Source organism: Sarcophilus harrisii, chromosome 2 (assembly GCF_902635505.1).
Source record: "Sarcophilus harrisii chromosome 2, mSarHar1.11, whole genome shotgun sequence".
Classification (NCBI taxonomy): Eukaryota; Metazoa; Chordata; class Mammalia; order Dasyuromorphia; family Dasyuridae; genus Sarcophilus; species Sarcophilus harrisii.
The window spans coordinates 76,324,755-76,340,009 of record NC_045427.1 but is presented as its reverse complement, the minus strand read 5'-3'; the positions used below and the strand labels follow the sequence as shown (position 1 = coordinate 76,340,009).

The 15,255-nt window shown below is 37.1% G+C and overlaps 1 protein-coding gene across 4 annotated transcripts in view; it reads right to left on the bottom strand.

Moving 5' to 3' along the window:
- RMDN2 (regulator of microtubule dynamics 2) overlaps window positions 1-14,069 on the bottom strand; it is a 73,088-nt gene extending 59,019 nt beyond the window's left edge. Inside the window, exons 1-2 of one of the 4 annotated variants that reach the window (XM_031950356.1) lie at window positions 13,899-14,069; window positions 7,676-7,740 (exon numbers count right to left, since the gene is read on the bottom strand). The gene's annotated coding sequence lies outside the window, so the exon portion shown is untranslated. Of the gene's footprint in view, window positions 1-2,161; window positions 2,486-7,675; window positions 7,741-8,494; window positions 8,648-13,898 lie in introns of those variants that run through there. The other 3 variants (XM_031950355.1, XM_023495617.2, XM_003759118.4) reach the window with 3 other exon arrangements.
- Window positions 14,070-15,255: the final 1,186 nt, after the last annotated feature.

Below are 15,255 nucleotides of genomic sequence, written 5' to 3'. Positions count from 1 at the left end.
ACAATAGCATTACAAATGGCCCTTTCCTAATAGTCTTACTTTTAGTTGTCTGTTTAGTCCATAATCTATTAGAAATATCCCTCAGCTAGAGAGAGGATTTGCTTAGATGATTTCTAAGGTCTTTTCCAGCTTTAAGTTCTCATATATGGATGAAGAAAAGAATTTATTTTTCTTCCTCAAAATGATAATGAAAATTTCTGGCTAGGTTAATAAAAGCCTCTTTCAAAAATTAAGACAACAACCTTGAATCCTTCTTGATGGTGACAATCCCATCACAGAAACTGTTCACACATCACAGATCTACAATCAGAAGGAATCTGAAATCATTTAAACAACTTTCTTATTTTATAGATAAGTAAACAGAAGCTCAAAGAGATGAACTGATTTGCCTGTGGTCAGAAAGATAGTTAAGTAGTATAGGTAAGGTACAATTTTAGGACACACATGTATACTTATTATGTATCTAAGTTATATTTTAATATATTTAACATCTACTGGTCATCCTGCCATTTAGGGGAGGGGGTGGGGGGGGGTAAGAGGTGAAAAATTGGAACAAGAGGTTTGGCAATTGTTAATGCTGTAAAGTTACCCATGTATATATCCTGTAAATAAAAGGCTATTAAATAAAAAAAAAAAATAAATAAATAAAAAAAAAAACAATTTTAGGACACAAAGCCAAATCCAGTCCTTTTTCTTGTTCTCTTAGGACGGCAATAGGAATTCCCAAGGAAATAGTCAATGAACTGAAAGTATTCTACAATGTTTCATACCAAAGTTAGGGACCATTTTTTATATTATCACTGTGTTAATTATACAGACATAGGGTTCATGTCATTCTTGGCTTACCAAAACTAATATTATGCAAACATAATCCACATTCTTCCTAAAACTTTGAGAACCTAGGTGGGCAGAGAAATTATATATGAAACTGAGTAACAAAGCAACAAAACTCAGATGCCTTCATCAAGGCAGTTAATACCACTCCTTTTCTATTTAGTATAAAGCAAGTATTAAGGTCTTAACAAATCCTTGTTTGTTGAAGATAGTTTTCTTCTGCCTAGTGAAAATAACTATACTAACAGGAATACATTCTTTCCTACAAAACTCTTAAGCATCCTCTTTTTGTTTTAATTGATAAGCATTCCTGTCTTGCCTGTTTCTGGTTGTTGTTGTTGTTGTTGTTGTTTTAACAACTGCTTTTTAATAAACATCTCTGGGTTGAGTAGCTCAGGAAGAGAAAATATGTCATCTGTGGAACTGAGTTACAAGAGTTCATCACTTAAGGGTGAGAGTGACATATATCACAGTTTACCTGTCAATATCCTGAACTGGCTCACTGGGGCAGCAGCTACTAAGGACCCTAAAAATCCCACATTCCCCACCAAGGAAGGAGCTCCCCACATCAGCTTTACCCATCTATCACTCATCCCTTGAACTTTCCACTTTCCCCGAGTTTTTGTGTGAGCATTTATTTTTAAAAAAGCAACTACACCTAATAGACCTGACTTTTTACAGGATCCTCTTTGAAATGCTTGTTACTGACAACTAACTATTCAAAATTCAAAATAACATAAAAATGTTAAAGGAGAAGCACTAGGATATACTCCAAGGCCTGGATTGGGAGACAAAAGCAAAGGTCTCAAAATGCGCCCTGGGCTAACAGACTGCAAGGCTGAACTCGCCCCCCTCTCGAGCGGCTTCCAGGTTTGGATCCCCGATTCCGAGCGAGAGGCCCCGGGTCAAACGCTGGTTCGGCCACCCTGAGGATTATAGGTATATCAAGGTAGCCTCAGTTTCCCCAGATGTACGAGGGAGTGGAGCTCAGCTGCTAGGGCTAGAGGTTCCTGGGGTTTTCGGAGTGAAAACCCAGCGATGATGGGTTCCCGTTCCTTTCTCCGGAGCCTGAATGATGAGGACGCGAGGGAAGGACCCACGGGAGCACAGCACAGGAGCGGACTCGGGGAAACCGCGCGAGGAACCCGGGGGATAGGGAGGCGCAGCCGCGTCGGTGTCTCCTCCTCCCTCCCTCCCCTCCCCGGCATTGCCGAGGGCCCGTCCCAGCCCCCAGCCCCGGCTCTCTCTTTCCCCCAGCTGCTCCCCCACCTCGGGCGCAGAGCTCGAGTCCCCTTCCCCCGCCCCCAGTACCGCCTCTTGTCCTTACCCCTACGGCCGACTCTCCCTTCCTCCGTGGCGAGCCCGGAACCCCCGCCTGGTGATGCCTCCGGGGGCTCGGGGCTACCCGCGGCAGTCTCCGGCCTCCGCGCCTCACGCAGCACCCGGTCTGGCGTCGGTTCTAGGTCCGAAGGCCGGAGGCGGGCGGAGCTGACAGGGCCCGGCCGGAGGCGTTTGGCCCGGCCTCCCGTAACCTGAGGAGGCGGCCAGGCCCAGAGCCAGGCCCTTTGCCCCGGCCGGGCCACCCCGGGCCCTTCGGCCCTTCGATTTTTTGTACCCAAATAAGGGCTAGGGTTTAGCCTTGAAAAGGTAAAATACACACCACCCCTGCCCCCCCCCCCCTTTTTTTTTTCACCGATGAGCAAACTTTAGGAGGGTCTGTCCCTTGCCCAGTCCTTTCGAGGCTCGAGTCGGGATTCAGTCGGGCCTGAAAAAACGGGTTCCAATACCGATTGATGGGAACTAAACTTGGGCCAGTCCCTAGCTCCCCGGCCTCAGTCTTGTTAACCAGAAAGTGAGGGGGGGGGGGCTCCTCACAGCCCTTCCGAGGCCCTGGGGGTACAGAGTAAAAGGACGGGGAGACGGGCTTGGAGCTGACCTTAAGAGATCCCGAGGCCAACTTTTAAAAAGACAGTGTTCAAATACATAGTTACAGTGGAAAAGAATGAACAGAATTAATACTTGAACTACAATTTGAAAACAAAAGCTATTTGTAAATACAACACAGTCAATATTTACTTTAGGTAAACACAGCCAAGCCAAGCTTAGTCTTAACTCCTCTGTAAAGAACAGCCGTAAGTCTTTGGTTTTAATAAATATTTGGATGGGATATGACAGGTCTTCTCACATTCCCCCAAAACAGCTCCGAAAAATAACTCAAAAAAAGCTTCTGAAAGCGACTATATTTTTTCTAAAGTCTTTAAAAAAAAAGTCCATGTTTCTTCCCACTCCAGTTTCTTTTCCACTGAGCTATCAAATAGATCTTATTTAAATACAAGCCTGATCATGTCTCCCTCTTCCTTTCATTTTGATAAATTCCAGTGATTCCCTATGATCCTCAGAATAATTTATAAAAATCTGGACTTTAAAGCCCTTCATGAACTGTCCCCTTCCTGAATTTCCAGTTTTATATTTTACTTCCTCCTCCTCCTACCAACATACTTCACAATTTATGGACTAGCTTCTTTGCTGTTTCCCAAACAAGACATTCTCCTGCTTTTCAATTCTGGGCATTTATGTCCTGTCTCCTATGCTTTCCTGCTTCATCTCCTCATTCTGGCTTCCCTGGTTTCCTTGAAGTTCCTGTTAAAATACTACCTTCTGTCAAAGACTTCCTTAATTCCCCTTTAATAGAGGGGAGGAAGAGGAGCCTGGTTAGGAAGAGCTTTGAATGCCAAATAAGATTTTATATATAACCTTATATGGGATTGAGAGCCTCTATAGTTTACTGAAAAGGAGGGTAATTTGGTCAGATTTGTATTCTGGGAATATGAATTTGATAACTGAAGGGAGGTTGGATTGGAATAAAGGAGAGACTTGAGGCAGGAAGACCAGCTAACAAGTGATTTCAATAGTGCAGGAATAAGGGATTTCACCAGGATGGTGGCAATATCAGATGAGAAAATATAGGGTCATATATAAGTATAATGAAGGTAGAAATAAGAGTTGGCAATAGATGGATATAGAATGAGGGAGAATGAAGAATCTAGGATGACACATGTTGGGTGACTGGGAGAATGATGTTTTCCTGACCAATAATTAGGAAGTTAGGAAGATGAAAGGATTTGGGGGGAAAGATAAGTTGTCAGTCAATAAATATTTATTAAAAGTGTACTATTTGCTATAGCTCTACTATATGAAATGCTGAGGATTCAAAGAAGGGAAAAAGATAATCCCTACTACCAAGGGAACTCACAATCTAAGGGAGAAGACAACACATAAAAAGCTGAAAATGGTGGGAAAAGAGAGAGGATACCCAACACTTGTGGTTTCTCCCATTGTCCATTCTCCCTATCTCCAGTCAGAGGAAGGGAGGAGCCCAAAAGGCAAATGTTACTGAGAAAGTCTAAGTTTCAGAGTTAATTTGATTTTGTGGGAAGATATAGTTTTGAGAAGACAATAGTGACATCCAGGTGAGCAACCAGGTGGGAAATTTTGGACATATTGTATTTAATATGTCTGTGACATCCAGTTCAAAATATATAATAACTAGGCTCATGTAATTTTGAGAATGGAGATAAGAGGGGAGTTAGGTCAGGATTAGTAAATTTGAGACGCCTTAGCATAGTGATGAGAATTAAATCCATAGGAACTGATGTGATGACCAGGTAAATATTGTATGGAGAAAGAAGAGAAAAGCCCCAAGGCAAAGCCCTAGGAGACACCTACCATTGATGGGCATGAGACTAATAATATAAGAAGCAGTCTATCTAGCAGAGAACTAGAATAGTGTCACCAAAGCTAAAGAGAGTTTATTGAGAAGAATGTAAAGGACATTTTTTTCTATTAGAATGTGAGCTCCTTGAATTCAGGAATTGTCTTTTGCCTTTCTGTGTACCCCAAAGAGTTTATCATGGTACATAGCACATAGTAGATGATTAATAAAAGCTTGCAGACTTGAAAATTAAACCTTTCTAATATAACAGAATCCCATGGATTAACAGAGATTTTTCAACAGATCTGTAAATGCCCTGCTTTTTATAGATACTAGAATTCTACCTTTATAGGGTATAGAAAACTGAATGAAGGTGATCACTCCCTCATTCTCCTGTCTTCAAGCTAGGACTTATAATTATAGCTGTCTATTACAATTAGATATTTGAAAGGATAGGAAGCCACTTCCCCCCAGTCATCACTTGACTAGAGAATAATTTTGCCTAACAACTTTAATCTAGCCAAGTTGGTTTTTCTCCAGCCCATACACTTATACCATCACAAATAAGAACAAACACTTTTCTTAGTGAGCAGGACAGGAATGAGGAAACCATATAGATTAGTTTAGTCAGTGGAATATATGAGACCTCTGCCTCTGGAAACAATGAAATACTGTTCAACTTGGGAGAGAGTTATTTCACCTGAGGACTCCTCTCTTAACAGTCTCTGGGGATGCAGGTGTTGGAAATCAAGCAAGGGACACATTGGGATACCTGTTTCCCTTCTGCCACCATGCTTGAGGCTCCAGAGATCTCTCAATTCTTCTGGGCCCCATCAGCTTCAATAATCCCTCTAAAAAAAGGGTAGACATTTTTGCTATATCTTCAGAAGGATTGGAACCCTGAGAACCTACAGTTATCTTTGATGAGATGACTAGCAATTTAACTGTCATTTTAGAGTTAATATTCATGGCATGGAGGAACAAAGAGAAAGGACTTAGACAACTTTGCTAAAAATTGAGTCTCAATGAGAGACTAAAGTACTTTTCCTGAGAGAACTGAGTTTATCTTTTACCTTGCAAAGAAATATTCCACATCTGTAGCACTCTTTTTTTTACCTCTATTTTAAATTTAAAAAAAAAAAAAACTCATTTTTCTATTTTTAATTTGCTTTATAAAAATGATTAACAGAAATCTCTCTTCTACATCCCACCTATTATCTTATTGGAGGAAAAAAAAAGAAAAACATATTCCTGGTCACAAACTAATTCCTTCACTGATTATAAATAAAAGTATACATGTTTCATACTGTATCCTAAATCTTATCTCCTTTAAGTTAGGAGGGAGATAGTGTATTTTGTCATCATTCTTTTATAAACATAGGCATCCACTGTATTAATCTTAATTATTAAAGCTTTCAAAGTTGTTTGCCTTTAAAATGTTGCTATTAATATAAATTGTTCTGGTTTGCCTTTACAATGTTGCTAATAATATAAATTGTTCTGGTTCTGTTCATTTAGTTAATTTATAATAATCTTCAACATTTTTTATTTTATAATGTTGATGTTTAAATTAAAGTATGAATTGTTATACTGCTTCTGCTTCACCATCCGTTTTCATGTCTTTCATTTCTCTTTGATATCTATTTCCTAATTTCTTACAGCACAAAAGCATTTGCAAGTCAAGACATCACCGACAGCACCCTCTGATGTTGTTGGGCCTCTTCTAGAACAAAGGAGCAACAAAAATAACAAACCTTTGGGCTGGAAAAAATGACCCTCGTTGACTTTTTCTTGGGATTCCACTTCAGAATTATGTGGAGCATTTTCTAGATCTTTATGAAGGAGATTTATTGAGCTAGGTTATATTTTCCATTCTATCATCTTGACTCTGTTCCTCATTTAATTTGCTATGTACATATTGATCTGTGCTGATAAATGTAAATTCTTTTGGAGGATGAGGACTATTTTTATTTTTGCATTCTTAGAACTTTAAATATAGTAGACTTAAGCAATCTCACTGCTAGCATTCAAGTGAGTAAATATAGTATAGATTTGAATGGTCGTGTAGATTTTTATGGATATAATGCATACCAAAGAAAATACTTAAAAATAATGTTATTTACAAATTTAGCAGTTTTAAAAGTGTTGGCCACAGCGTGAAGTTGCCAGAGAATAAAGAGGAGGCTAAAGCAGCAAGGTTGACTTCTCTAGTATAACAAGGTTCTTTTTCATTAGGTTATATAAATGCCTGTGGTATTCAATCATTTTCAGTGGTATCCAACTCTTCAAGATGATATTTAGGATTCTCTTCGAAAAGATACTGGAGTAGTTTCTCATTTCCTTCTCCAGTTTATTTGACAGATAAGGAAACTGAGGCAAACAGGGTTAACTAACTTGCCCAGGGTCACACAACTAGTGAGTCCAAATTTGAACTCAGAAAGATGAGTCTTCCTGACTCCAGGTTGGCACTCCATCCCGTGTTTTACCTAGGGAAACAAAGCAAGGGAAATAAATGGGGCAGATAACTGGGGAATGAATCTCAGTTCCATAGTAAAAGGACACAGAAAAGTCTTGAGGGCAGTCTCACCAATGGCCATGTTTTTCTATTGCTAGGATTCTATCACTGGAAAGCAGCAATGCCTAACAATATTCAGTCCAGGCCATGATAGCAAAATTCACATTTTGCTAAAATACTGCTCTGACTCTAGCCTCACTATTCTTTCATTTTTTGCTGTCAAAAGTCTTTTCTCTCCACTTCTTTCTTGCTTGGTTTGCCTTTCTCTTTTTTACCCACAAACCTCCCTTTCAAGGTCTGGGCAGGGGGTTCTCTAAGTAGTTTATCCTAAGGTAAGATCTAAAATTCCTTCTGACCTTAAAGAACCTGTAATGAGATTGTTAACCAGCAGCTCACTCTGCTCTGTGTCCCTTTGTTCTGTTCTAAGCTTTTCTCAGTTCCTAAAGCTCCCTTTACAGCATGAAAGCTAACCTCTTGCTGACTGAGAATATACCATATTTGCAAACCTAGTGTCAGCACTTTAACGTTTTCTTAAAATAATAGAAAAGTAGATGATCAAAATCACATGATTAAACACCACCAGACTATATCATACAAAGTAGTAAAAATCCTACCTTTGACTACCAAGAAGACCTTGAGTCGAACGTTTCAACCCTGCTGTTGTTGACAGTGACAGCTTCTATTAAAAAGAGAAAAAAATTTATTTTCTCCTCAAAATAGGTGGAAAAGGTATATTAGGGATAGAAAGAAAAGACTCATTGATTATTAGATTATAACAGCTGGAACTGATAATAGAAAACATCTGATTCAATCACTTTATTTTTTTTTTTCCCCTGATTAGACCACTAGTAATATAAGCAAGGAAAAATATTCAAGTACATATAATAAATCATAAAGATGATATCTATATACAGATATTTAGAGTTTATTTTTGTTGTAGTTATGAAAAAAAGAAATCAATAATCTTTTAAATTGTCTAATTTTTAAGTAGTATTTAATAAAAATAGAAATTTAAAAAAAACCTAGAAAAGGAAAAACCTAGAAAATGGAATTGTCATGTCATCAATTTCTTAAAATGTAAATTATAGCAATCATAAAATTGAGAGAATTCTAGTTAAGAGCATAATAAAGACAGGAAAAAAAATTGCCCTTGAACTAGAGTTCGTTTATCTTAAGGTTAGAGGATCATAGGATTTAAAATTTTTAACTTTTAGTTTCATTTTATTTTGAATTTAACAAACATCAAATAAAATAAATATTTCCATAGACATGGGAGCAGAAAGGATGTGAGATAAAAAGAAATTTATACATCTTATTTAATTTTATCTAGTAGTTCACTGCTTAACTATCTTACTGAAAAGCCAAACTATCCCCCATTTGAAATAAGTGTATTCAGTGAAGGAACAATTTTCTGTTAAGTATATATCACTTACCTGATAGAAGCTAATCTTTCTGTATAGTTAAAAGCAGTCTGTTAGTGGAGTTTCATATTAAAAACTTAAAGCAGCCTGATTTTGGCATTCAACTAGTTTAAACTGAAGCCTTGGAAACTCCCTTCAATGAAACTCTAGTTCCTCGGCCACTAGTTCCTATCTTTGTTTTGGTAGGAGATTCTCAGGGACATCTTTGACAAGAAATATATTACTACTCTAAAACAAGGTTAATTTGAGTGATATATCAGATTAAAAATAAAGTAAAATTTCCTTGAACTGGACATAATTTTATCATTCCTGCACATACACACAAATGTTTAAAACCATTGAATTTTATATGTGGCATGTATATTTTAAGGTTTTGTGCTTCTTGACTGAGTGGTAATTTAATTGCTTGATATTTCTAACTAGAATAAGGATAAATGGTTTAGGACTTTCTTCAGTCCCACTGTCCTCCTCTCACTAAATGGAAAAGTTAGTATTGTCTTAAAGATGTTACTTATGGCAGATAGTCTCTGAGTACACTCTACTTTGCATGTTGTAAAAGGAATACATTACTAACCAAGAATAACTAAACTTAGATAACCCTCCCTACAAACTGGTCTTTAGGCATATCTCAACTATCATCTTTCAAGTATTTAAGTCATCCACAAGCCTAGTAAAATGTTGGATTTTTTTTCTATTAACTACCTACAAATTCCAGTTTTATCTTGCTTACTACTTCACTCACATTTAATCTGCTTTTCTCAGTTCCTCAAGACCTCCCTTTTCTAGTACATTAGACCCTACTGGCTTTATTTGTCTCCTGACTTACCTTTGATGCCATGATTATCTCTGTTTCAGTCCCACTATATATTCTAACCAATACCTATCAATATCAATACCAATACAACCCCTCACCTCTTTGGCTTTTTGCTACAGCTGTGCTGCTAGTCCAAAACACTGGGTGAGTTTCTCTATCATTCCTCTTTTTTCCTATTTCTAGGCTGATTAGAATAGCAAACTTTCAATTCCATTAAAATTAATGGCACTTAAATTAGATGATTGCTGAATAGGGGGTCATTTGGGGGAGGGGAAAGGAGAGAAACAATTTGTCTTGCCAAAGTTTTTGAATATTTTGTTCAATCATTTCAGTTATGTCTGACTCTTTATAAACCCATTTGGGATTTTCTTAGAAGAAATACTGGAGTGAGTTGCCATTTCCTTCTCTAGTTGTTTCTCTTGAGATCAATCAGCCTACCTGGGTCCTTGGTGAGTAGCTACCCAAGTGATGATATTTTTGGCTCTAATAACTTCTAAAGATATAATCCACTAAATTATAGGGAAATTAGAATTCATGCCAGTAGGAGGAATATTCATATTAGCTTAAATCATGGGTATTTTGAAGCCTACATGTGAAGAATGGTATAATTTTAGCTGAAATTCCCATTCAGGCAGCAGAAACATGTCTATTGCTGGAGCCGTAACGATTGCTGACAAGCTTTTCCCATCTAGCCACCATTCTCACTTCTAGCTATGACTTTCTATTGCTACCAATCAGAAAGGGGATAGCTACTCCTCCTCCTCGCAGATTATTGTTTATCCTTCGTTCTTGAAGAGAACAACTGACTTGCTAGTGGATTGAAGTGAGACAGATTCACAAAGTCATCAGCCTCACTCTCTCCTCAAACAAAACTTCTTAACTGTGAGTGAATGTAAGGGCCATGAAATTATGGTTTATTATCAGTAAATGTTTGATTTATATATCTATTACCTGGAGTCATGTTAAAATTTCTCCCTTGAAAAGGGTTTAGAGGTAGAAGAAATTTAAGATGCCCTGATCTAATCATGAGCCCACTCCCAAGATGTAAATTGAGACTATCAGAGCCTCCCTCTTGAAACTGTTTTGATAGATAAGAGCTTTCACCTTGTCTGGTCTACATACAAGCCACCTACTACTTCCTGGTCATATCCAAACCATGGTCTCTATAATGTACAATCTACCTCCTCCACTCACTGAAATTTGGTCCCTGCCTCAGCAGATAGGGCCTTTGGAACTAGACCGCCAGGTCACTTCCTAGCAATTTCTAAACTATTTCATTCTTCCACATTCCTCTTCCCATTCTTTCTAACTTAAGCATTATATTATGTTCTTTTATTAGAATTCAAACTCTTTGAGGGCAGGAATTTTTGTATTTGTATTCACTTTGAAGGGTGGTTGGCACATAATCAGAACTTAATGAATGCTTTCTCTTTCATTTATTTAATCATCTACTAATGTAATAATAATCCATGTGATATGATTGGATGGATTCATCATATTCCTTTTGATTCTGGCATATAGTATGTTCACAAGATAACTGGGAATCATAAAATCATTTTGAATTATCATCATGATTCTATAAAAAGTGAAAATTTGAGTTAGTGCTCCAGATAATTTTTAAAAATGAGAGATTGGTGGGCATTAGGTGTAGGTAAAGCTATTTAATATACATTTCCACTTTTCATCCAGAATGTGGGGCATATGTAGAAACAAAATATTTAGGCTACCCAGGAGCCTAAACATTTTGAAGGTTGCAATACATCTTCTGTTAAGATGCCCAAAACATTTTCATGGAAATCAATGGAGTTAGACAAAGGGCCTTATAACCATCCAACCTTCTTTTTTCTCTTGTAGACTACCTGAGTTAATGGATTTGAAAGGGCTTCCTGGGGGCATGCCTTTAGAAAGGATTATCTTGGAAAGTAAACAAATCCACCCATTCATTCAAATCTTGTGCTTCACTCTCAGTTTCCAGAGGTTCTAGATAACTAAACTAGAACATTTTCAGCACACTACATCAGCCAGTCAAACTACATAAAAATATTTCACTGGCTTCAAAAAAGCCCAATGTTGATGACAGAAAATAAGTAGGTACTGCCCCAAAGAGATAACTTTTGTCAATGATTTTTTTGTAGACCTAGCTGGTCCCAGAAAGGTTAATTGTTCAAGAACTTTGTGAATCACTTGCAGAAACCAGAGCAGAACTCAAATCAGATTTCCTTTGACTTAAGGAACATTATATTATACATTTAAGGAGCAATATAATAGAACATAAAGCCTTAATGTCGTTTCTCTATTGAATTCCAAAGTACAAATCATAGTCAAGAAGCAATAGTACAATATATTTTTTTAGCTGATCCAGGAATTTTGTCAAATTTTGTCAAAATTTGTCAGAACAAGGAAAGTTCCCTTGTGGGCAACTACTCCTGCCAATTAAAATTTGGATCTTTCTGCAACTGGAAGGTCTTAGTTACCTGGTTCACTGGTTAAGGGATTTGCACATATAGTCTGAGATGGAGCTTCAGCTTGCTTGATCCAAAGCTAGATTTCTGTCTACTAAACCTTGCTTCCGCATAAGGGCCAGGAAAAAGAGATTTTTGATGTTGAGTCATTTCAGTTTCATATTCAACTTTTCATGACTCAATTTGGGATTTCTTGATTGATAGTGAAGTGGTTTGCAATTTCCATCTCCCACTCATTTCATAGATGAGGAACTGAGGCAAACAGGGGTAAGTGACTTGCCCAGAGTCACACAGCCAGTAAGTGTCTGAGGCTAGATTGGAGCTCAGGTACTTCTAATCTCAAGGTAGGTGTTCTATTCTCCCTACACAGAAATGAGACTGGAGTGGTGATTTTGAACTCCCAACAGTTCCTCCAATTGAGGAGACTCCTTTTACTAATGCAGCTTAACATCTTCTTCAAAACCTGTAGTCATTTAGACTTAAGGCACTGAGAGTTTAATTGATTTTCTTACAGTCATATAGCCAGTATATAACTTGAGTTCAAATCTAGCCTCAGCTACTACAAACTTTGTGACCTTGGGCAAGTAAGTTATTTTAGATTCTCTCTGACTTAGTTTCTTCATTTGTAAAATGGGTTGTTACTTTACAGCATTCTTATAAGGATAATATGAGATATTTGTTAGATGCTTTGTAAACTTTGTAAATATTAAATAAGTACTATTAATAATATTATGTTAAAAGATCCAGTTCTTCCTGGCTTTGACACCAGCTCTCTCTTCTATTTCATGTTGTCTCTTACTTTCTTTTTTGGATTCTAAAAATTAAAAATCTTTTCTTGTTTTGGAGATATGAGTACACATTTATACATATGCACATATTTAAATACACATAAATACATCTGATAAAATATATAAATATTCATAACATATAGTATTGTCATTTGTTTGTAGGGGATAAGTATGGCCCTTAATTGCTAGAAGTGGGTGAGTATGGGGGTCTAAAGCAAAGACTGGTAGTTCTACCAGCCTCAGAGGTGATTTACATTGACTCTGACCAGAGCAAGGATGTGATAGAGCTTGAAGGGAGTCTCCTCACCACAGTCCTTGGGTACTTTACAGGAACTAAGGCTAGCAACCAAAACTATGAAAAAAGGCAAAATGAATTTCCTGATTACAACTCTAATGAATTAGGCTAAAATAATTTTAGTAATAGTAAAGGGTTTAAATTCAAAAGGCATACTTAAATTCCTATGAGCTTCTCTAGCTACTTGGGTGGCTGAGCACAGTTGGCTGAAGTATAGAATCATAAAAATTCTAAATTAGGCTCAGGAGTATAAGCTGAGCTAAAATTCTATCAGCTATCACTGCAAGTCATTGCTAATACTGGCAGGAAATAACTTAGTCGACAGCAAATAGCATTTTAGCTACTTGCAACTCTTAAAAATCATCTATTAAGTCAGGGAAAGGTCACAATTTGCATCAATGGAGGAATTAACCCATAGTGATAAGATAATGGAACCATGAAATATTGAATAAGCATATGGACAAAAACATACATGGAAGCACAATATTTTGACTTTCAAATTAGATAATTAGAAAGTTAAATGGCACAAAAATGGTATTCTGCTTCTTTTGACTTTATGAACTGAGGTTTTTTTGTTTGTTTCCATAGTTCAAAACATTCCTGTGACCTTTATTTTCTGTTCCTGATCTGTTCAAATGGAATATAAGGTTGTTTATATAACAATCAAGGCCAGGTGCCAGATAGTTTTCTGAAGCACTATCATTATAGCCTTCCCCAACTTGGGTCACAGGTCAATAGCAGAAAAGAGTATGGCATTAGGGATGGTAAATGGGAACTAAATCTTAAATTAAAAAGTGGAAATAAAGGTTTTAAAAGCCATTATCAAGAAAAGGGAACCTCCTCATATGAAAACTTAAAGGAAAGTTAATTCTTTTTCTAAATACTACTGGAAACATTACTCTAAAATGATAATATTGTGGGTGACTGGCAATAGCCATTCTAACCTCAAATATTTGAATGATGTAAATGATTGGCCCAATACATGCAATGGGAGTTATCAGAAAATAGTTTCTATTAGCTTTTAACTATAAAATTGTTAAACACAGGGCAAGGATACATTTTGTTGGTTCTGTTTCTGGTGCTGGTTTAACTGAGTTAAGTGGATTCGATGGAGTTGAATGGCAAGGCCTTCTCTTGTCTCCCTTTTTCTTCATGAAGAAGGGTCTTGAATGTGACAGTTATGGCCAGCATGGAGTTGAAAATACACCAGATGGGAGAAGGTAGAAATCTGCCTTGACAGATGTTTTTTATAGGGTTAGGAGGATGCTAGGGAACATATCACCAGTGCAACACCTTCAGTGATGCAGGAAACAAAGAAACCTTTATGCTTCAGTTAACTGCATCACAGGGGCTAGTGTCCATCAGTATCCTCCAATTCCTATATGGCTTGCAATCCTATTTGCTCAATACCTACAAACTTCCTCCTTGAAATCCTGTCTGTACCAAAGCCTAGAGAATTTTCTAATTAAATCCTATCTAATTCCCAGATACTCCTTCTCTCTTGTGATGTGTATAGGCTTGGGCACAGCTAATAAGATTAAACTCAATAGGAATAATTTAAAAATCCTTGAATATGAACAATCAATTGCTCAAGTACAGGAGGAAGAAGGTATAGCTAATAGAAAATCTATGTGGAAAAAAATTGGGCCCTGTAATGATTTGCAAATGGGCTTTAATATATTATAATAGATTGGAATTAACAGTGTAATATAACAACCAAAAGAGGTAATATGATCTAAGATTATATTAATTGAGGATTGTCTAGGCTAAGGAGGTAACAGCCCTGTTCATTGAACTTTGCCCCAATCAGACCACATATAGAGTGTAGTGTTAAGTTCTAGGTGCCTCATGCTAGAAAAGATTAAATCTGGAATACATAGAAAGAAAGGGAAACAAGGATGGTGAGAGCCTTGGAAACCATGGCATTTGAGGATTGATTGAAGAAAATGTGACTCTTTAATCTGAAGGAAAAAAAGATTTAGTTAGGGATATGTTAGTAGGTGTCAATAAGGAATAAATTTGTTCTATTTAGCCCAAGAGGGTTGCACTAAAAGTAATATGTGGAAGCTGTGAAAAGACAGATTTCCAGGGCTATGTTGGTACCAAAGGTACCAGCTCACGGGAACCAATTGTTAACTTTTTAGTTTGAGCATTTATACTCAGAATTTGGCAAATGATACAAATCATGTACTGGCTTACTGTTTTGTTGATTTTCTAGGTTTAAAAAAATAATGGGGAAAATGTTAATAATCAAGATTAAATCTAGAAGCATATGCTATGTTTTTTTTTAGAGAATGTGTTGAATATTTTCTAGCACATCACTGCATTTCAGATCTATATGAGGAAAAAAGTAAACTTTTCCCAAGATGAGATGGGCTTTTTAAGAAAGGATTCTATTCACCCTCAAGGGGAGC